The sequence below is a fragment of the Centropristis striata genome, chromosome 19 (assembly GCF_030273125.1).
Source record: "Centropristis striata isolate RG_2023a ecotype Rhode Island chromosome 19, C.striata_1.0, whole genome shotgun sequence".
In the NCBI taxonomy this organism is placed as follows: Eukaryota; Metazoa; Chordata; class Actinopteri; order Perciformes; family Serranidae; genus Centropristis; species Centropristis striata.
The window spans coordinates 11,992,668-12,015,188 of NC_081535.1; the positions used below are offsets into that span (position 1 = coordinate 11,992,668).

At 39.4% G+C, this 22,521-nt stretch overlaps 1 protein-coding gene across 1 annotated transcript in view; it reads left to right on the forward strand.

The window, feature by feature from the left end:
- The first annotated feature begins 274 nt into the window (after positions 1–274).
- Positions 275–22,521, forward strand: part of strbp (spermatid perinuclear RNA binding protein) — an 86,544-nt gene continuing 64,297 nt past the window's right edge. Inside the window, exons 1-2 of the mRNA XM_059357588.1 lie at positions 275–449; positions 1,339–1,378. The gene's annotated coding sequence lies outside the window, so the exon portion shown is untranslated. The remainder of the gene's footprint in view (positions 450–1,338; positions 1,379–22,521) is intronic.

Consider the following 22,521-nt stretch of genomic DNA (forward strand, 5'->3'; position numbering starts at 1 on the left):
CAAAAACGGGAGTCCCCCCCTCTGTGAAACAGCAAGCGGAGCTGTTCACCACAAATTAATGTCGCCTAGGGCACCAAATGGGCTAGAGCCGGCCCTGGCCCCAGCGTATAGCCGGCCCTGGCCCCAGCGTTGAGCCGGCTCCGAGTGCAGCGCATTTGCCCTGCTATGTTTCTGCCTTTTCACAGCCCTACTCCACCGGAATGAATCGACCCCGTCCGCGCCTGCGCACTCCCGCCACCATTCATCTCTCGGGATCTCGCCCTATCTTTCTGCTGTCTAGTGCGCGAGAGGAGAAACCAGCAGGTTGTCAAGGCACACACAAGTAGTCTGACTTCTGGACGCTGACAGCTCGTATCGGCTCTCTCGTTTCAGCTCGGATTTTTTTCGCCTCTTTGGATATCTGTGTTTTGGTATCGGCGACGGACTTTCAACATCTTATTTCTAACAGCGTAAGTTAATATTTTCTCTCTCGCTATGGTTTTTCCTGTGTTTTACGAGTGTATGTTTAGCGCTGTCACCCCGAGTGACAAATTGTACTGGCAGAGGAGCTTTATCCAATTTGTTTTTACCTCTCTCGAGGTTTATTTTTTGTCGATAGAGAGCTTTAAAGTTGAACTTACTTTTTTTCTGTCTCGTTTCGTTATCTTGCTTTCGCTTTTTCTCCGCGGCAACAACAACAAAAAAGGGAACTCTGCACGTGTTAACGTTAACTTTCTCCGTGTTGTGAGTGTAAAATGTTTCCAGTCGGTGTTTGCGGACGATGTTTTGGTGAATTGTACTGCGAGGAGCAGACTAAAGATGGGGAGACTTGAGGTGGCGGATTCAATGCAGCTCATCTTTTATAGCAGGTGTCTGATAACCCACTTCCGCACTGTGCTGCGTGATGTCGATCGATTGTAAACCCATTGAGGTCTGTTAAACCTAAATGCTTTCTTCAACGCATCTTCTGTTATTAGAAGTCTTGATAATTGTGGTGTCCCAGTGGTTTATTTAGAATGAGCTAACTTCAGTAATTCAGTATTTTTTTTCATTTCCCCTTTTTTAACCTACACCAGGCACTGTTTTAGGGAACCAAAACTCAGTTATTGAAGCCCTGGCTGTCATCATGGAGGTTATTTCCTCATACAGAGCACCTTCTCTGTTCTTCTGTGTGTGTGTGTGTGTGTGTGTGTGTGTGTGTGTGTTTATTTGTTTCTGTGTGCCCATGCGTGGGATCAAGTGAATGACAGTAAAAGAAAGAAATGCTGAACTCCCTCTGTTCTTGCTGAACCAGCTTGTTGGCAAACCTGTTAAGTAATCGTAAACTAACACCTTATTTCTCTGCCTTACAACAACAAGAAAGACCTCAACAGGCATATCAGCTTTTCCCAGTATAAAGGTACAGTTTCATGCACAACTTTCCAAACTCTCATTCTTGTGTTATTTTAAGTGTAGAAAGGCTGTTTCTGTATTCACTCACTGACTAATTGAGCTGTATTTGGTCTGTGCCGTGGTCCAGTGGTGCTTATTGGTCTGTGCTGGTTTCAGTAGTTTATCAGGTCTTTGTGCCTGGTGGTCTCCAGGCTTGACTAATGGCCTGTTGCTTTTGGGTTATTTTTATCTGCTCCACCCTGCTCCACCCTGTTTCATGTGCAGGAGGTGTCCCTCTCAGCCACACCTGCCCTGGTTAGAAAGAAATGTAGGGTGTCTTTGTTTTAGTGCTCAGCCCTTGCTTCACTTTACAGACAGAGTTGATTTGTAGAGTGGAAACACGGACTTCTTTGGTTGCTTGTTACGGGTATATAATGCTCCACTTGTGCTGCAAACAGTGGGCTATGTGAGAGGGAGTGATGGAGTAATTACATCCTTGCTTATGTGTTTGAGTAATTGTCAGTGATTTTGCAGTCTTTCTTTTTTTCTTATGCATTTATGTCTTTTTTCTGTGATGGTAAAATACCCAGCGGCAACTCCACAAAGTGAGCAGAGTACCAGGGATAGGGCAGGTTGAGAAAGCATCTGTGTGTGTGTGTGTGTGTGTGTGTGTGTGTGTGTGTGTACCTGCGTGTGTGTACCTGTGTGGTTGAGTGTGTATGCTCCAGGCCCCTATGAGCACTTTCACAGACTATTTCTCGTAAGCATTGACTTGGCAGTGAACTCTCTATCGTTATCGACGAGATAAGAGGATGAGAAGGAGAGAGAGCGAGTTGGTATTGTACGATCACGATGCACAATCTGTCTTTGTCTCTCTCAGTATTTCTTTCTCCGAGAATCTCATGGTATTTCTTTTTTACGTCTCTCCTCATATCTTTTGGAAAATGTGGCACTCTCTTTCTTATTTTTCTTACACAGTTTTTGTTTTTTTTCGTTTTGGTCGGCATCTCTATTCCCTTTTTTGAGTGTCTTTGTCCTCTTACTCTAACAATTGAGGCAAATCCTCTAAGGAGTTGTGGACAAGGCAAGAAATTTGAGGACGTGAGATTAATTTACAATGAAAATGATTGTTAGTTGCAGCCCTAATGTTTATTTGTAAGTAAAAACACCATAAATATTATATTAAATCATAATTTTTAGATGTTTTCCATATACATGTTTTTTTTTTTTTAGCTTTTTGTGTTTTCTAGATCATCTTATCATTGATTGAAGTTCATTGCATTTGGATTGCTTCAGTAAATTTGGAAATATATTCAATTTATGAAACTAATGAAACCTACTTCGGCCCAGATATACAGATAAAGGCCATATAATGAAACTGGCAAAACAGGTACGCTCAGCATGCACACAAACCCAGACACATTGGAGTGACAATTGAATAACGGCCACAAAACAGGAAATTATGCTTTTGTTAGGTGCATTTGTTCAAATCTATTCCACACTCAATCAGGTAAACAAATATTTATTTGTTTTCAAGTCTCGTCAGTTTTATTTAAATCACAAATTTGCCTCAAATGCCATTACAACTTTCAGAGCATACAACATACCATATTCTTTAGACCCTTTATGCTGATAAAAAAAACTCCCCCACAAAAAAAAAATTAAACAGGTGATAAAAAAGGAAGACACCATAGGAAGAGTAAAATGTCTGACTCTCTATCCCCTTGTCTGTCCTCTGTCACCTCTCTGTTCCTGGTTCAGTCGTTCTTTCCTGCAAACCCATCCTGTTGTAAGTGCCTGTTTTATGTTCGCCTGGGAGCAGTGTCATGGCTGCTTGAGTTCTAGTTTGCTTTATGTTATGCTCTTGGTTTAAACTGTTTAGAATCTCAATAACACATACTTAGTAGCAGTGTACTCGCAGTTGCGTCATGGGATGTGTCTTTCCCCTGCCGTTGCGTCTGCAGTGTGTGTGTATTCTGGTGCCCGGTGCCTATCAGCGAAACAGGAGTCTGCCCACCAGTTCTCAGATTCTAGCATACAGCAGCACATTTACAGTCTCATCTGGCAGGGAAATGTAGCAGTAATCCAATTGGCTGGAGCTTTAGTAAAAGCTTTCCTAATTGGCTGATATGGCATCTGGCTGCCAAGGTTCCAGTAAGCACAACAGGGAGTTGGGGAGAGTCCCAGTGGTGCTGTGGTGCAGCAGAGACTGAACAAAGGGCAGATAGCAGAGTGTGCTACTGTTTTAAATATTCCTCCACATGGCAATATAAAGGACCCATCTGCACCCTGCTGACTCGGATCCATCCAGCTGACCGTATCTCATTTTTGGCTGTGTTGTTTAACAAGCACGCATGCAAATACACACATGCAAACACACTCTCCCCCCCACATTCCATCTGCAGGAACAAGAACGGCTTTTGTCGTCACACAAACATGTTTCAGGAAACATCTTCCCAACTGGCCAAGGAACAAAGTCATTAACACAGGAATATTGACTGTGTGTGTGTGTGTGTGTGTGTGTGTTACAAGAGGAAGAGGTTCTTTGCAGAGAAAAAATGCTGCTACCAACATCCACTGCAGCCGTTCCTGTTTCCTTTCACCTCAGTGTGGAATCCAGGAATAGCTCAGAGTGACAGAGACAAGAGATGAGAGAGAGAGGGAGAGACAGACAGGGAGAGAGAGAAACAAAGAGGGGCCGCCAGACAGACAGAGGCAGAGAGTGTGAGAGATGGCCATGTAAGGTGTCCTGCACCACAGCTTGCACCACCCCACACAAACACTGAACCTGAAATGAACTGTTCAGGGTTTGGTTTCTCAAGTCACTGTTAGCTTGAACTTTGGCTTTGTGTGGCTGCTTTACAATGAAACAAAGGCAGCTTTCAGCATAAGATGCATTGCGGAACTTGTAATAACAGCAAGTTCTTCCTGAGGAATGGCTTGTTTTGTTTGCATTCTTATTTTGTTCATTGATACAATAGCAGTATTGTTATTTAATGCACTTAATATAATGAATTCATTTCCCATTATGCCAATGACGTTTTATAATAAAATGTAAACTCTTTGGAAACAGGATTAGCACTCTCACTACTCAACATTTGCAAAAGTGTAATTTTCTTTTTGTGCTTGGTTATGCATTTTTTAACACTCTTGTATGAGATTTATATTATGCATTTCAGTGAAGAACTAACTGGTAATTAAATATATTAGTTTAATTCTTTATTAAACATACAGTATGTAATTTTCTGACCCTTGGGGTCTCTCAATCAAAACAATAACAATGACAGAGTTTGGTGATGACGTTTTTGATCACTGCACTATAGTTTCATTGGGTTAAGGTCATATTTATGGATGGGGGCTGTCAGGATCCACTCTCCATATTCTATTTCCATTGCTGGTGTGATGATGGATTTTCCAGAGAAGAGGTTGTCCTGGTGGACATGTGGGCGAGGAGAGTTAAGAATGTGCTTACTTATTGCATTGGTTATTTTGTTAGAGTGCAGTTTGTAGTACTACAACTGTAATTTCTGCACTAATTATGCATCATTTAAACATGTTGATAATACCACATTTTTACCATTATTGATGAAATAATGCCAGTATAAACATAGAACAAGTGGAAGATGTAGTTGGGATGAAGAAGTAGCTCAGTGGAGGTTATCCTGAAGCTCCAGTTTAGAGGAGCAATCCAAACACTCATGTCCTCCTTGGTTCACATTGAGTTTGTGATCTTTGCTTCCCTGTCTCATTTTTGCAGTTTTGCAAGATTAAGTTACTATATCCTCAAAGTCAGTACAATAACTTGGTAGAGATATTTCTCTTACATTATTCTTACAGTAATTACAATATTGCATTTATCTCGCTTAATAGAATGATGACGTACATGTACGTTTATGGGATTTATGGGGATTGCTCGATTATGACAAAAATGTATAATCATTTTTTGTTTGGCCAGTTTTGAGATCACAATTATTTAACGTGATTATTCGGTGAATTAAGAAACAACACACATTTATTGGACTTTAAAAAAAAACTTTTTATCAAAAGAAATGTTATTTGGTTGGAAAGTTTGGTACAGTATGGGAGGCCCATCTGTTCAATCACTCAACTAGTGTGACTTACTAAGTGTCACCTCTGCACTTTCTCTCTCTCTCTCTCTCTCTCTCTCTCTCTCTCATGCATGCATGCATGCACGCACACACACACACGGACAGACAGACACACAGACACACTGACAGCAACACATAACGCATATAGTTGACACATATTGATAACCCATTTCCCCAGACCCCAGTTGCCTCTCTCTCTCTCTCTCTCTCTCTCTCTCTCTCTCTCTCTCTCTCTCTCTGTCGCACTCACACAAACATGTGCGCACACACACGCAACCTTCCCCTATCCCCCTCCTCTAATGTCCCAGCTCTGCTTACTGCATCAAAAAGAGCTTAGATCAGGGAAACCATAGCTTGCCCTCATGCAGACTTCCTGGAAGATCGGGCTATTTATTCAAACCCAGCGCACCATATTTGGACTGTGACTTGAAGGTTGCCCCTTCCCAGTAAACCCAGTATGGTTTAATAAATTTGGTTGAATGTTGAACCAACCCACTGTCAAGGTGCCATAGAGCAAGGCAGTCACCTCCATTTGCTCCAACAAGCAGTTGAAAACTGCACTTCTTGCAAGGGAATTTTTGTAAGTTTTTACCTAGTGATGAATTTAAAAAAAAAAAAACTAAGGATATGAAAATAAAAAAAATAAAAATAAAATAAAATGAAAAATAAAATGTTTGTTGTTGTCCATGGCTGTTTGTTGATCACAGTGTAATATGCTGTGTTTATGAGCCTCATCTGTCACTGTTAAGTCATTCATTTTTCTTATTAGTACATGATACTGAGCAGATGAAGTGTTCTTGGCTGCACTCTTTGGTAACACACATGATAAATGCTGCCAGGTTTGAAGGTTTGCAGTGTCTGTGTCTGGTATTGTGCCGTGAAAAACATAATCCAGCTCATCTGTCTTAATCTGCATTTGACAACAAACGGTGTTAATCATTGAATGGATTGACTTGTTGTGTTCAGTTCAACTAAAGACTTGTTTCCATGATACAGATATGAAGTAGCCACCCTAGAACCATGTTTCAGGGTTATACTCTACCAAAGGAGTTGTAAAACCTTGTCATAAAGAACTGCTGATCTACAGCATGCATTGTGCCGCTTTGAATGGAACTCAAAAGAAAAAGTCTTAGGACCAATTTTGAGTCCTTCACTACAGTTTGTGAATACAGACACTACATGGAAAAAAAGCATGAAAAAAACCCTACTACATTTAAATTGAATCACTGGTGAAATGAGGAAAATTATACTTCCCTCTGTATAAAATATCTCAATGATAGGTTTGCTTTGTGTGTGTGCATAAATGCGCCTGCAGGCGATATTTTCTCTCTACTACAATGACCCAGTGACCAGTGTTAGCAGATTAATTGCTGCTTTCATGTTAAGCTGTGGCGTATCACCCCTTAATTGGTAATGGAGATTATCAGGGAGATGCTGTGCGGCTCTCTGCATGTGTGTGTGAGTGCACGGGGGTGTGTGAGATTTCTTTATCTGATTAGGAAGTTTATCTAATAAAGTAGGATTTATGGGATTCTAGTCTCTCTCCTATGCACACACACCAGCCCACACTGACAGGCGTACTAGCAGGGGAAGAGGATCACAAACAGAATATGTGCCTCTGCAGAGCTGCATTATATTGACAACATCGTGTTGCATATTAATGCCTTAGCTGAATACTGAGACATGCCATGAATTATGACAGAGAAGGACATTCTTTTTCAAGGCTTAAAGCTAAATTGCATCATTGCTTTTAGTGCTGAAATGACTTGTTTTTGATTAGACCATTTATATAAAATAGAAAAATATGCAGATTACACCGTCTCAAATATCTAAGGATAGTAAATATAATTTTTTGGCTTACGTTAAATAGGTGGGAGTAAGGTGCTTGTTGTTATTTTTCATTCATTGTTTTATTGATTATTAGCTGCAGCTTTCAACCTGATTGGAAATGCTCTTTTTTGCTGCCAATGCTATCCTATTTTATTACTTCAGTGTGACCTATGACATTTTTCCTGCATGTCACCAACGAGATAACATATTTTATCCTAAGAAATGGTGAGAAAAGTATATATAGTATGCACAGTATCAATGACAGTAGACAGATGAAATAATGTGTAGCCTTCACTGACACACAGAGTGTAGAACCAAAGATATTAATGTACAGTAGACCCACATACTTGTGTCATATGCCTCAGAGCTACTGTGGTGTATCCACCCGTGTTTGTTGTGCTTGCTGGGCGGGAAGGGGATGAAGGATGCAACAGAGCAACACACAACGCCACCCCACACACACACATACACACACGTCTGTGAGCAGACACATAGCACTTGCAGGGAAGCTTCACCATATTTCTCCTGAGATCTTTTGGAGCCACATCATCGTCTCACTCCAGCACACACATCATTGTCAGCCTGAGTTGCGTATGCGCAGCCAGCTACCTGTGTGTGTTTGTGTTGCTGTGAAAGGAAAAGTAAGGACAGGAGAGTATGAGATGTGTCTATGTGCAAAAACAGTTGTGCCTTTGCTTGTTTGCATCTGTATGTTTTTGCCTGAATTACAACCCTGATTCAATGGGGTTGTAATAAGCCATCTGTAAAATATTGGAAAATTAATATATTATTAAATAAATACATTCATACAAACAAGAACATTCTAAAGCATTTACTGCCCTCGACAACAGCTTTGTTGTTTGAACTATAGGTTACTGTGGGATGTACCCATATTAGTATAAAGGAAAGTTATGTTGGACCAACTCACTGGTTTTTCATCGACAGCTCATTAGAGCTATAGCCTGACAGTTCCCACACAGCTCTCTCCAAATTGTCTCTCTTGCTGGCCCAAATCATAGGAACTGTTGTAACCACATCATGCTAACTTGAACCTGCAGTGCACACCTGTGACTGGAAACTGACTCAACTGACATAAACATAATCAATTCAGATTTAACTATAGCAAACAAACTTCTATGGCACCATCGGTGACACGAACCACTTGCAGTGCTTCTTCTAGTATTCAGCCTGAGCGAGTGTGGGTATGACATTGTGGTTATCTGTGGGCACCTTCCTTCACAAATGACTCACTGAGTTAGAGACACGACACCTCAAGAAGGCTGAACCGTGTCTGCCAGCATCCCTGCAACACCCCCTTCTGTTCCCAGTCCCTACGGACCCAGTCACATTACGCTTATATCGTGTCATGATCTCGGTAGCATGAGCTCCTCTTGCAGGAAGTTGCAACGCCTGAGAGCTCTGACAGTATAAACACTCAGACACCTCTGTTAGGAGCTTAGTGTGTGGAACAAGCAGTCAGCCTCTGCTAAGAGGACCAAGCTGTGCCTCGGCTCATAAGCGATAAAAAGAGGTCTGATATGTCGCTGGGGGGCTTTAGTTATCAGTAAATTAAAAATGAAATCTAAAAAAAACAGCCAGTGTTGAGCTGCTAAACAGGGCTGATGTGATTTGGTGCTGCAGCTTGAATGAGCAGCAAGTGGGAAAGATAACAATACCAAGACCATGATAGTGACTTGTGCTATTTAATCAAAGAGAAATATGTCTCCATTGCTTTATAATCTGTTGACATTGTAATCTGTTGAGGTGCTGTCTCTCCCTTAAGTCATATAACATATTGTGCTGAGGTAACAACAAAACATTGTCATAAGGTAAGTAATCTGAAGCTCAGAAGATTTATTCCAAAGCAGAGAAAAGTATCTTCCCATGAGCTTTCCTCTGAGTACCTTTATCCTATGAGAAGAGAGGCTTTTTATTGTTAACAGTGATGTAATTATGTACAGAGTTGTAATGTATTTTGTGGGTCATAACATGGACTACTTGATAATAACATGCATTTAATGGGCGCAGAGACTTGACATCTGCAACTGTACCAGCTGCTGTCGTTTCCATATGAAATGTTGTGTGTTGTGAAGTTTATATTTTATTTGCTCTTTCTGATAAACTTTGATCTTATCTGTTCTACTTTAGAGACCTTTGGTGTATATTGTATTTAGTTGGAGTTGTTTGCTCTCCATGGTGCTGAAATTCTCAATTTTATTGAGAAGTTAGGAGTGATTGTCTATGTTTGAATTGCTTTTGTACCATTTGCTCTACGTCAGAAATCATCTGTAGCTCAAATCTTTTATTACCTAAGCATTATAACGGGTGCTGTTTCTTTGGATGGTACAAGGTCTGTTTGGCTGTCCTGTCATGTTAGTCCCCATTGTTGGGATCTAGTTAAACATGATTTTGTTTTGGTAGGGTGTCATTGTTGATCTGCTTCTCTCTGCTGCAATGTCACGGTTATTTTACAAATTGCTCAGACCTTCATTCATGCATTCCCACCCTACTCAGGACTTCTCGGGTATGTTATGCAACTGCATAGCTGGATTTAGATCCTCTATACCATATACCATGAATGTTGCTGTTGAGTCTCTTGGCTTTTCTAGGTAATTTTGACCATTTTATTCAGACAATTCCCAATTACAATAAAATTAAATTACATTTTAGTTTTTTAGTTTGTTTTGTTTGTTGTCCTGTCCCTTGCAGTTTTGTTGTTGTTTTTTGTTTGTTACGTCTATTTGGGAGGTAAGATGAGCATCAGTGCTTCTTGAATAGAGTGCTGTATGCTATGATTTATTTGTCTTTAATTGAACATCAAAAGGGGCGGGTTTAGGAGGGTCCCATCTGCATTCAGATGGGACTTGGAATTGCTTATGGAGTAAAACAAAAACAAAAAACATAATTTATGCAACGTTTTTTGATACAACAAAGCAAGAGGACAAGGAAAGAAACTCAGAGTTGGTCTGCATAATTAAGTGAAATAGGATATTGAGCGATGCAGGTGGAGGGTGTAGTTAATTGGGAATCCATGCCAGGTTTTATTTCCGCAGACATGCACCGCTATCTGCAAACCTGTAGGTGGCTTAATGATGACGAGAAGATGCAGACCAAGAAGAGAGAAGCACTAAACAACTTTTAAGGCATGTCAGGGAAAAGCTAAATATCCAGAGCAGAAGTGGGTTGTCAGAACAACTTGCCTTCACTGGCAGAGCAGCACGCCCATCAGACTGAGAGAAACATCCCCTTTGTGACATGTCTGTTTCAGGAAGCCAAAAAGAAAGGCGTGTTACTGCTAACTGTAATGGACCTACCCAAACAACAGCAAACTTGAGAGGCCAGTTATTTTCTAAATTAGATTTTGAAATGAAATTAAAGGTAAACAGATCAGCTCAGACACACTGAATTAGCAGGCGCACACCATGCACATCCTGTCTAAGTGAGGATATTTTTCCACAGCTCTTTTCCAGGAAGGATCTTGAGTTGGCGATTTTAATCAGTGTTAACGAGGAAATGTCTGGCAGATTTCTTTTTGGACAAATCTACATTCTAATACGTTGTGGTCATTAGAGAGGGGGGTAAAGAGAAAGCAGGACTCTGTGCTGGCACAGGATAAGTGAGGCTTTTCAGAGGAAAAGGAGTGAGGTTTCAGAGCTCACATGTATGGTCCAGTGTTTGGCATCCGATCATTGGTTATTGGTGTTTGGCTTTACTCTCATCATTTATTCATATGCATTCTGCTTCCAGCCCTTTTATTTGACAGAAAGCTGAAAAGGAGGGGATTGAACCTCAATAGTAATCCATTGTGACACGAATGGAATGTGAAGTTAAAAACAAAGATATTTTTAAAAATGTTGAGCTTGATTTTGAAGGCGAGACAATAAAGTTGTATCAATTATATTTGTCACTCTGCATCATTTATGGTAATCTGATCACTGCAACACTGATTAGTGACCTTTTGCTTGTGCTCCATTTAATTATTTAGTGGATCTACCTACCTTAAGCCAACTGTGCTGTGTGTTTTGTATTGGCAGTTCAAAAGTCTGTATTGGCATAATATTAACGGTACCCTGCCAGATCTACTGAAGCTTTGAGTGGAGCCTTCATAATGATTTTTTGCCTGTGAGACTGAAACTGTACTACCTAGTAAGCCATGTCCATCTCATGTTCTGTTTTTGTTCATGTGTAGATTAAAATCTACATCTTTGTCATACAGCAACACCAGGGCCAGCAGTTTCATAACTGTTTACTGTTCTGTGTTGTTTGCATTTACATTTATATGTTGTGGAAGCGAGAAAGTCACAACACATAGTGAAGCAATGTGTATGTGTTGTAATCCCTAGAATACACTGTAGTACAAACATATATCACGGTTACCATACATCCATGCTAAATAGGAAGTTCATGTTTACTTTTCTAATAAGGTGTTAACCATACTGCCTCATGTGTAAAATAAGCCACATTTCAAACCATGTGGTCATTCCAGCTCTGCTGAATGAACAGGGCTTTTATGGCAGAGGACAGAATTACATTTTCTCACTCTGTGTAGTTCCAGTCAGACTTCAGACTTTATCTGTGGATTATGTGTAGGCTGCACTCTAATCTGTGTCTATTTGCAAAGTTGTTTCAGGTGCTATGCATACACACAGCACTATGAATATGCCAGATATACTGGTTACAGTATGTTGAATTTTCAAGCAAGGTGTTTGTTGACGAGCAAAGTCTCAGTAACGAAGGATGATTTAGGTTTGCCCAGCACTTGGTCATAAAATGGCTTTATTGTTTTATTGCCTATGGACTTTAGACTTCATAGTGAGTGGATTCTAATAGGAGACAATGCACAGCATTGTTTCCTATCAGAAACGCACAGTAGCAGTTTGAAAAATTGTTGCTACTTAAAATCAACTAGTTGTGCAGCTGTTGAAATAAAATATAATACAGTTGGGAAAAAAAACATGTTGCAGTAGAGTTGTACAGAATTATCATGTACACACTATTGCAAAACCACAAGAAAGACACTTTAATTGCCCCAATAGTTAAAAAGAAGCTGCTGCATAGTTTTGTTGTTTTGCATTTTGCATATTTGTCATTCAAATAATAGATTATTAAACAGTGCCTACAGTATTCAAATGCATGAAAAGATCTGACTATGAATACTGTTACTAAAACAAAAATAGAATACAATTGCAAGTGACAGTCTTCAGTTTAAACTGACAATTACCTTCAGAGCTTTTTAGGTTTAGTCCGTTCACACGCACAATCCCCCATTTTCAATTTTCCACTTATGCATGAAAAACACTTGGAAGGCTTACAGAAGTCTAACTGACCCAGGGCAGCTATTTGCAGTCAAAGATCTACTGTTGCAACACTGTACTGCAGTGTTTATTCATTTAAAGGCCTCCACATGACAAGGATAATATTGTGTTTTATGTTCATTAGGTCAGAGTTTCTCAGGGCCCACAGTTTAAAAGACTGCAGAGTAAAATTGCACCATTAAGATGTGTGGGAGTTATAAGTGTTTCTCTTCCTCTTCCAAAAAAGACACTGCTGCCTTCATCACCCATGTCACCATCACATGTATACTCACAAACATGAAGCTCTTCTTTTGCACAAACACTAATACAGCAGGTGGTTTAGATGCCAAAACATGGAACCCTGGAGGAGTGCCGCAGTGCATTACATATGCTGTAGTCAGCTAATGCTATTTCTGTTGCCCCTAGTCAGCCAGCCAAGAAGCAGCCCTGCCCATTTCAGACCAACCCTGCAGGTTAATCCATTGAGGCCTTGGGTTCCTAATCATTTTAAGCTCTGGACTCATTCAAGTTGATCTGGTCAGACAATAGCATGTATGGATTCATAGTTGAGATTGGGTAATCTACATTTAGATAACAAGAAAGAATCTGAATAAGAAGAAACATGGCAAGCAAAAGGAACAAAGAGGTAGAGGTTAGCTTGATTATTCTGCAGTTATCTGCCTTCATCAAGAGAGCTTATTTGCATAATCATTTTGACACAATTGCTTACATTGAGAAAAACTGGCATGTGGTTATTTGAATTTAAAGAAAATACACAGGTGGGAAATCAGTGCAAGATCACTGCAATATACATTTTTCTTCTAGAAATATGGCTCTGGCTAGCACACATGCAGTTCGTGCAGTATGTACAGTAGCCTGATAAATAGTGTGCAAAGTAGTTAGTATGCTTACTGCAGTCTTCATCAATAAAGATTTTAATTACAGCACGGAAATGCTGACCCATGCACATTGTATGGTTTATGGGTTACTCTTATAGCTGCGGTGTTGGCTTGGGAAACAGTAAAAACTCAGAAACACAGCAGAGCATGAAATATTCGGCGCATGGGATTACATTTCATAGATTTAAAACTGTGAGAGAGAAAATATGGAAAAGCTTCACAGTGTCTTTGTAATTTAGAGTCTGTCTGAAAAAAGATTCAATACTGAAAATATTTAAAATACTTGGTCTAGTTATGTAAACAACTAACCCTAAATCCTCAGATCATTGATACATTTGTTAGGAATGAAAGTTTAAGTTTGTAGATGTTATCATGCTTACATTTAAATAAACTGTTTTCAGGGGCTAAATTCATGATTTGATTAAACTCTTGATTTTAATGTCACTAAATAAAAACAAAAGGGGAGGGGGGATCCTGCTTCTAATATCAATAAGCAAAAATTAAAGCTTATTTTGATCAATTATCAATTCAGAATTAAAATTGTGACACCCCTATATGACGTGAATTGACACGAATGGGACAAAGTGTGGACAGAACTAGTAGAGGTGCTGCACAATCAAAATCAAAAGTGTGAATGCATAAATAACAAGATGTGGTAAAAAACAGAAAGAATAGAGACTGAGGAAAAACTGTATGACATGAAAAAGTGTATACAGCAGTGTTTGCACCAAAAACCACAGAAAAAATAATTGAGTAACTTGACATCAATATTGCTATGAATAAGTTTGTAAATTAACCAAATTAAAATCAAATTAAATCATAATTTTGGAGGCCCAGTAAATTACCAATGTTTTAAGAGTGCAGTACTGCATTAATCAGTGACTGATTTCGTGCCACTAATAATAACACAGACTGCAATCCAATAAGTCGAGTTCATACATTCTTCTTAATCGTACAAGGTCATCAGTCAGTTTCACCATCATTATCATCAGTTCAAGATGTGACACACTGCCTAACTGCTGGGTAATTAAATGCTGCATTATGAATAGATTAACTGGCAATGTATTACACACCATTCACGCATTAAACAGGATGTGGTAGAAATGTGTATTTACAGAGAGAGAAAGGAGAAAGGGAGACTGGGTTAATTGCAAGAGAGGAACTCTGGAGCAGAATGTGAGAGAGGCGAGCAAGTGTGTGTGGTGAAGTCGAGGCTATGTTTATTAGCAGAGGAAGGAAGGGATGAGGGTGTAAACAAAGGAACAAGAGTCGGATGAAAGGGGGAGATAAAAAGATGTGGGTGGGTGGGATGGGCACAGGACAGACTATTAGAGAGAGAAATGGATGGATGGATAGATGGATGGAATGGATGTGCACAGAGATGCCTCTCAGCCTTAACAGCCTAAGGTGAGGAGCTTCACACCGATACTACACATTGAATCAATGTGATACCTCTCTCTCTCTCTCTCTCTCTCTCTCTCTCTCTCTCTCTCTTTCTCCCCCCTTCTCTTCTCTTCTTTCTGTGGGAATTGTCTGACCCAGTTAGCTCCTCCACCAGGCAGCAGCAGAGTTATTTTTACATATTAACAGGAGACAATACTTTGTCCTCTGCTCGTCCTCTCCTCATCCATATACTTCCTTCTGCTCCTCTGCTCCTCCATCTTGGCTGTTCCCATCCGTCCCTCTTGTACATTCCTGTCCCCCCTTTTCTGTATTCGTCTCTACTGGCTTTGATTCCCTGTCCTCCTTTTGGGATGTAAAAGGTTCAGCAACACCCTCCTTTGTTTGGCACAAGATACTAGATAAATTAAGCAAAATTGCACACAATTATGCACATAAACAAAAACAAATCATAAATAAATGGAAGACAGATTTTTTAAAATTATTTTTACATCACTGAACAAAGCTTTTAATTACGCTCTTGGGACCTGACTTTATTGGGTGTTGTTAGGGTGTTGTGTGGCTAAGCAAAGCGTCTCAGCATAGCTACAAATAGAGGAATGGTACAGAATTTGCATTTCAATGCAAATCCGCATTGAGTATGACGTAACTTACCATATAACAAGATGTACAGCCAAACGCAGTCAAAGTGTCAGTCCTGTCTAAAAGTTATGCAGGCAGTGTTCACTACACAATACCTTATGATGCAGAGGGAAAATCTCAAGTTCTGTATCAGAATAAACATATATAGATATCAACTATGATTATAGTGTATTGCTTTACTAATTGCAGCATGTTGTCATATCAAAACAACAGAATAGGTCATTTGCCATTGACGTCAAAATGACAAAGGCTCTACCTAAAAATTACAATTCTGTTGAACGTTATGAAGTGATTGCAGTTTTAAACATGTGGTTAATGTTGCGAAAAATAACTGCTTGGTTTAGGAAAAGATCATGATTTGTGTTGAAATAAAATAGTTTGTTAATTTCGTCAGTATTTGATGTTGATACTCGGTTATGTACTGACGTAGTTACGCACATAACACCAGCCAAACTGCTCATAATGAAAACAATCAAGAAAACATGATTAAATTAATTAATAGTGAAGTCCAGGTCCAGAATATATGCAACTCTGACTGGTCAACCGCTGGATGCCTTGCGTCACTTCTTTGTTCCTGTCTGTGGTGGAAATGCAAAACAGGAAAAAAAACATGAAGGTGTCCCCAGTGGGTTTCCCCTCAGGGAGTCCCCAGAACTCTCCGAAAACACATATTATCTTTACATGTGTAAAAAATATTGTATGAATTGGAAAAGAAGGGAAAAAAAAAATAGACAACACAACTTAATTGAGAATATCCTCCTCTCCTCTCCTCTCCTCTCCTCTCCTCTCCTCTCCTCTCCTCTCCTCTCCTCTCCTCTCCTCTCCTCTCCTCTCCAGAGAGTAAAGGGACAGAGAGTGGTTGCAGGTGTAGACAGGTCATCTATTCCCCTCCTAATGATGATGGATGGCAGGATTGCAGAGAGCGAGAACAGAGAGAAAAGTGGAGCGATGCAGGGAGATAAAGAAATAGCAGAGTAAGAGAAGACTGTGTTTATATTTGTCTGCTGGCGGGCAGATGGTGGGAGTTTTAGTGATATGTTGATCCTCAAGTGTTTATATCATTCTTGTCATCTACCTGATAGCAAACAAACACACGCACACACGCACACACACACACACACACACACACACACACACACACACACACACACACACACACGCACACACACAGGCACACACAAACACACACAGACACACACCTGTGTACTGTGTTTGCAAGGTGACATCTGGTGTAGTGCATTGAGAAGCACACTTCTGAAGACACACATGCACCTTAAGCATGCACACACACACACACACACACACACACACACACACACACACACACACACACACACACACAGAGTTCCATCTCCGTCCTGCCTTCTGTGTCCTGTTTACAGAAGTAGGAGATCTCTTGGGGTGCTCTTATACCATGTCTCTCTCTCTCTCTCTCTCTCTCTCTCTCTCTCTCTCTCTCTCTCTCTCTCTCTCTCTCCATTTCCTTTTTTTGTGATATCCTCACAAACCGGGTCATACCCTGTTTCTGTTTTTTGGTGGGATAATGAATTTTACCAAAAATCTTTGCATCATCTCCTTGTACCAACTGACAATGTTTGTTTGGTAAACCATAAATTACTGCATCTCGGGAGATTATCATATTGTTTCATCATAAAGGGAATTATTGATGCACAGCGCACACACACTCCAAGTGATGTATGCAACTGACAAGCAAGTACTTAAAAATAATTAATCACACACTGTTTTTCTGTATGTGATAAGATCCCCATCAAAAACAGAATAAATATCAGATATTATTTGGAGCCGGGCTGCAACTAATGAAAATGTGAATCATTGTCCATAAAGGTTAGAATTAAAATGCTCATCGCAATCTCCCAAAGCCCAAGGTGAGCTCATGAAATTGCTTGTTTGTCCAACCAGCAGTACAAATACGAAAGTACTTTTTTAAAATCAGTATAATAACACTCAACAAATCATTTGAGCATCTCAGCCACAATTATCTTGACAAATACAGTGGAAAAACAGATTTCAACATTACTAATGAAATAAAATACACAAACACAGCAATGTGTTATGAGGTTTTCTAATAAGAACAAGACTCAAGTATTTATCTGTGGACTGATGATGTAACTGTGTATTCTCTATACACAGTTACATCATCAGTCCACAGATAAATACTTGAGTCTTGTTCTTATTAGAAAACCTCAGCCTTTCTTAATGTAACACATTCATCAACTCTCTTCTCTGCATATCATATGATGGTGTGCAGTCTCACTTCCACATGAGTAGAATAAGTTCTCCGGAAACTCCTGTAACTAATGATAGGCCAGAGTTTCATTTGTGTTTGCATTAGCTATAACAAAAATGGCAGCAGAAAAGCAACAACTCCTCACAACTGATATGTGTTTTCATCACCAGACCTAAAACAAGTAACATACTGAAAGCTGGCAGCAGTTTTGTGGTCAAGTTAATGCTCTTGTTTCCTTAGTCATAGACGCTGACTTTAAGTTCCTAACTTCAATCAAATTTTTGCCTGTTTTTAGACAATTTATTCATGTAAAGGTGTTATATTTTACATGTGAGAAGTTGTAAAAAATAAAAAATAAAGACACACAGTTCATACTGTGCCCCGACAATAGAAGCCAGGTTGTTGCTCTTTAGAGATGGTGTCAGTATACTGAATGAGAAGACATGTGTGGGGTCAATCGCATCCACCACACTACAGTTATTTTCTCCCATCTCTCAGCACGGTGCACCTCCCTGCTATCTCACAACCTCGTCCAATAGGAGTGTGAATGTAAGGTTGACAGATAAAGTGTTAAGACCCCCTCTTGCTGGGGTTACCACACACACACATGACACACACAGACACAGTGGTGAAGTCTCACCCTTCCAAAAGTACAGACAAGGAGGCAGGCTGTAGCTATGGCAACCCAGAGAGAAGGGAAATGATTGGGCAAGGCTTGAATTTGTTAAGAGCTACTGTATGAAGCCTAGGGCGAGACTTAGTCACTCTTTCTCATTTGGTGCATGTGTGCTTGTGTGTATTCAAGAGTGGGTGAGAGAAGCACAAGGAGTCAAGACTTCCTGTCTGTCTGTCTGCCTGTTTGAGTGCTCTGTCAGTTGTCAGGCTGTTGCGATAGATCTGGGTGAGCACAGCATTTACTCACTGCAGCATGGTCTATAAACCTGGAAAAAAAACTGTAAATTGCATTCATTGGTTGCATGCACTTGCATGGCTAATTGAATGAAATTAAACACTTCACAGGGGAGATACAAAGCAGCCGCAGAGTTGCTGTGACATCAAATAGACCATATAAACCCAATGTTTCAGTGAAAGGCAGGCATATGTTCGCATTTTGTCTTTAGAGAAGAACTCCCAGTCCTCATGTTGTGTCGTCATTGAGAGTTTTACACACACTTTGTCCTTTTTATCTATCACATAAGAGCCTCTGTTTTCTGACTTGTGCCTCTTTTCTGTGCGGTCATTATCAATTCATTTGCAAATGATTTTCTTAACAAATTAATTAATTATTATTTTTTTTTTAAATGGTGGAAAATGTCTTTTAATCTTTAAAAAAAAAAGAAAAAACCCACCTGTCCACCGGCAGTTTAGAGATAGGGTTATGGTTCATACCACCCCCCAACAGTAGTTTAGGTGTTTTGGCTACATGCTGAACAAGTGTATTTTTGAGAAACTAGAAGATGTTACCTATCAAATTAAGCCCCAAGTCTAACCCTAGCCCCACCCAAAACCACACAGTGGGCAAGTGAGGTTAAATGGTTTTGAATAAAATGAGAAAATCATAACAAATTGAGAAGCTAGAACCAATGAATGTTTGTCATTTTTGCTAAAAAAAAAAACAAAAAAATCAAAAGCATTCCATTAAAAGTTTAAACTCTAGATTTCAAAACTATTCTTGAATAGAAAACAAAAGTTTTATAACAAATCTTCACAAAACAACCTGTCAGATACCAATACAACCACCACAAATGAGTTATTCCTACAACATCGTAACAACATTGTGTGTTCTATGTTTTTTTTCTCGCTGTGTGTGTTAGTGGCAGTTCCATACAGGATGTCTAAGTTATGCTTCCTATGCTGCATTAGTGTCAAAGCCACTTTCACTGTCTATGGGATCCTATGTGTATCTGTATGTATACGTTTGTGTGTTCAGCTGCAGAATGGGTTAGTGTTTAACAAACGCTGAATATAGACTCAGTTTTGATTTTAGGGACCTACGCCTAGACACACAAGTGTGCCCACAGACCAGCACCAATTGCCAATAGCCAAAGCTGTATGGATAACATAGAGGGTGTCTCTAGTGATGTTTGAAACAGAGATGTCTTTGTAGATGTCAGATCACAACCAATGACTGGGACTTACACTGTGTGTGTTATTTGCAGACTTTATGCACGAATGTATGAATGGGTGTGTAGTTCTTTTTGTGTTCTACTGTTATAAGTGCCCCGGCTTTGTGACTTTTCAGCTTTTCTTGAATAAACTGAATGACAGAATTGATATGGCCTTCCATTTACCTTAAGAAACACTTTAGAAAAGCTAACAAAAAGTTGTGGCAGCACAATTTCACTTAGTACAGATGGCATCTACTCTTTCCACAACTTTTTGCAGAACAAAGGGGAGAGGAACCCTTTGATCAATAGTTGGAAATACAATGCTGAAAAGGCATTACATTGTCTTGCTTTCTAAATTGAAATCGTTACCTTTCTAATTTGGCTTTTGGCCTTCTGAGAATTTAAGGCTTTTATTTCAAAACCAATAGAAAAGCAGAGTGTGTCCTTTTGTTTGTGATTGTGTTAATAGAATACTCTTTATACTGTTTCTTGCCTAAAACAGTACAGTCTTGTCATTCTAAACCTCTTAATTTTTTATTCATAGTAGAATAGATAGGTCGTTTATTCTCAAACTCACAAGTTGAAGTGGTCCCAAGATCATTTCTTTTACAAGAAAAGGCTGTTTGATCCCTCTGAACACTTGCTCCCAGGAATAAAGAAATGCAGTCAGCAGCAAATTACTCTGCAATGGCTGCAACTGTATAAGCTTAAATTGCTTTTATTGTTGAGTGGAAGGAGGCCGCACACAAGAATGAAGAACAACAGGCTAAACCTGGAAACTCACTTCTCACTCTGACTCTACTTTGCTTCTCCCCTCCCTCCCACATTTTTTTTCTCCTTACCACATGCTCCACTTTCACTGTACATTAGGCATTTATCAGCATCTTATTTCACTGCTGCATTCTATACCTTGTTGTATTTCTGGAAGGGATGCAGACATGGATTTTATCGATATCTTTTGTACACAAACAGGTCTCTCTGTCTTAACACCTACCCCCCAGAAACACTATATCCAGCAGCAACCCTTCTCACCCTTCACCCTCTGGTTGGTTCCTGAATGAAAATGGCTAAGTCAGTTGAGATCTATGAACCAGCCTGCCTCATATAGGATATATAGAAACAGAGAACCAATTCCAGGGCTTTCACACCTGTGTGTGTGTGTGTGTGTGTGTGTGTGTGTGTGTGTGTGCGTGTGCGCGTGCTAGTGCAATGGTGTGCATTTGTCAGTTTTGAGAGTGTTTCGTTCCTGTTAGGCAAGTAGTTTTCTATGTACTGCAATCTCTCTGTGTTTGTTTTATTTCTCTGCCTTTTTGAATTGTGTGGTTCTCTGCACCTAGATCCTAGAACTCTATCTCACACACTTAAATAAATGCACTGGTCTCAGAAGACATACGACTGAATTAATTCAGAAAAACGCATACAAATCGGAAGCGTGTATGCAGGAGCATCACTGTAATGAAAATGATTTATAACGGAGATTATCTGGATTAGGATTACATGTAATATTTTTAAATTGAGAACGAGGTTAGGCATACTCCCTCACATCATAATTACTATTAGAGTGTATGAATATTGAAAAGGGGATTGTCATTTTAATTTTATTTCACAAATTGAATAGCAAAACTAATTTAGAATTAAACGGAATGGTCTATTATATTTTCATGAAAGCACTCTGGTGTTTCACAGTGAGATCAACTAATGTGCTTCCCATGACACGTCAATCTCACTTAAACTCAAAGCAAAAGAAACTCTCAATGACTACATTTTGACTGACTGCAGCATCAATAAAGTAATCTGATTAAGATTGGGATTTAGGAATTGCTACATACCATAGGTAGCATTTAATGATTGGCTTCATGATAATAATAATAATAATAATAATAATAATAATAATAATAATAATAAGGCCTGGTAACCAAAACATTGTTATGAGGTGGAAAAGGAAACTTGAGAAATTGTTGACAGTACTACAGATTTAGTTGTAATGATATTTAGAGAAAAGGAGGAATACAAAAATATGAATACAATTAATATGTATAAACATAGCAACATAAATCTATAAAAAATAAAGATGTAATATATAAATATGAAAAATATACTTGCAGAGAACAGAACTGGAGGGATTTAAAAAAAAATGGCAGCATTGGTTATTATAAAGTGGACAAGAATGAAATTACTCCTGTTTTTGTTATGTCTTATGTAAATGTTTTAACTGTCCATCATCGTATGGCTAACAGTAGCAGTGATGTCATAGTATGGGCCGTAATGTTCTGGGCAGGTTTTATAGTTTTGAAAATGTTCAGTTATTTAATTCCCCATTTATTTCAAACATCCACCTCTATTTTGTGTTCACACTTCATTAAGTTTATTATTATTGGCTGTAGTCCCCTACTACAAGTCTGGCTAATGGCTACATCACCACACATTACACTGTGAGGGCTCAAGCTCATTAAACTGCCCCTTTGATCAGGAAGTCTGAGTGATTCACCAGAGCCAAAGATATTGCGAAGGCACCTGCGTTCATAACAGTCCGAACATAAAGCTCTGACAATGTGAAGGTCGGAAGGTTGGGAGATACATCCCATGAATTCATGGGTTTGTGCGTGTTGAAATGAACATCTTAATGGTGAGGTTGACTCA